This window comes from Microtus ochrogaster, unplaced genomic scaffold (genome assembly GCF_000317375.1).
Source record: "Microtus ochrogaster isolate Prairie Vole_2 unplaced genomic scaffold, MicOch1.0 UNK17, whole genome shotgun sequence".
Taxonomy (NCBI): Eukaryota; Metazoa; Chordata; class Mammalia; order Rodentia; family Cricetidae; genus Microtus; species Microtus ochrogaster.
In genome coordinates this window covers 2,641,910-2,643,529 of record NW_004949115.1, presented here as the reverse complement: position 1 = coordinate 2,643,529, position 1,620 = coordinate 2,641,910, and the positions used below count along the sequence as shown (strand labels likewise).

At 36.2% G+C, this 1,620-nt stretch overlaps 1 protein-coding gene across 1 annotated transcript in view; it reads left to right on the top strand.

Moving 5' to 3' along the window:
• The window catches only part of Pih1d3 (PIH1 domain containing 3), a 44,696-nt gene that overhangs the window by 19,058 nt on the left and 24,018 nt on the right, over positions 1 to 1,620 (top strand). The gene's annotated exons all lie outside the window — the stretch shown is intronic.

The following is a 1,620-nucleotide window of genomic DNA, read 5'->3' as shown; positions in this document are numbered from 1 at the left end:
CATCAGCCCGTAGAGCCATCAGGGCTCCCTGACCTGTGGGAATCCACCTTTCCTCTCATCAATATCCATCCTCTTTCTCTCTCTCATTAGAAACAAAACATGCTTCTAAAGGATAATAATAATATAATAAAATATATAATAAGATTTTTTAATAATACAATGCACTGTAATAGTACAAAACAAGCAGAAAAGATTCTAAGAAAAGGTACATGAAACAAATATAGACTCAGACACCCACTTGTTGACACACTTAGGAATCCCACAAAAACACAAAGCTGGAAGCCATATTATATACACAAAGGACATGTAGGGTAAAAATGAGAAAAAAAAAGAGTTAAAAATAAAAAAGATGAAATTAAAAGAAAAGAAAAAGCCCCAATAGGATACTTTGAGACAAAGAACCTTCAGAGATGTCATTTTCTGCTGGGCAGGCGGCACATCTCTATGCCTGTATGAATAAAGTAACCCTCAGGTTTTATGACCCCCACATATCTATATGAAAGTCACTCATTTGTCATTTTATAGGATGAGCACCTCACATCCATATGCAGCCAGCTCAAAACTAGAGTAAATGTCCGCTTTTCATCTAGACATTTGAAGTTCTCCAGAGAGCATCTGCCAAAGTTCAAAGTGAATAATAACTCCAGTCATGACATGAAGAAAACTGCTTTATAAGAATTTTTATCTGAATTTTTTTCACCTTATGGAAATACACTTCAAAAGTGTCCTAATGGGTAAAGAGGAAAATGGATAATGAACACAAAGTTCACAAAAGAGGAATTGCAGTGACCAAATGGAAAATAACAAGGCCCTAAGCTGAGTCACTGGCTTGGGGGTAGGAATTCAAGAGTCATTACTTCAGGGAGTTTGTAGGAAGATTTAGCAACTGACTAGATATGAAGGATGGGAAGAAAGCATCAAAGAGGAGACTGAGTTTATTATTTAGGATTATAGATGAGGAAGACATCTCATCTATATGCTGTTGGTGCCTTGGGAATTTCAAGGAAAGCCTATATAGTATGAGGTAGGAAAATTGTACCCTTTCTTTGCTTAAATAAGTGCAGAAGCTTGAGAAATTTTGTCTGGGAAGTCATGTACATGCAGGTCAGTTCCTTCTGTCTTGTTTTAACACGGATTCATCTTTGTAAATACTTGGTAGACATTACAGTTATTAAGAAAAAGGTTTTCCATATCAAACAATGACCTATTGATAGTCCCATTCAAACTCAGAGAAATTTCTTTTTCGTTCTTGTACTTTCTTATTTACACGTTGTCAGAAATTCAACAGTCTTTTATCCTCCTAATCATCAGTGGCATGATTTCTCTGGGTATAATTAAAGATAAAAATAATTTATAAATCTGAGAGCGTGGGTCCTTGGTAGAACACATTCTAGCATGTGTGTGAGGCCCTCATTTAGATTCCAAGCACTGAAAGAAGAAAGGGCGAGGAAGAGGAGAATGAAAGAGGTGGAAGAGAAGAAAGATAAGAAAAGAGAGAAAGAGGGGAAAGGGGGAGAAGGAGGAAAAAGAAAAAATTGTAAATCATTGTTTAGTTTTATCAGAATGGATAGGGTACCTCAAAGGAAATATTTCTGAAGTGTGTGTGTGTGTGTGTGTGTG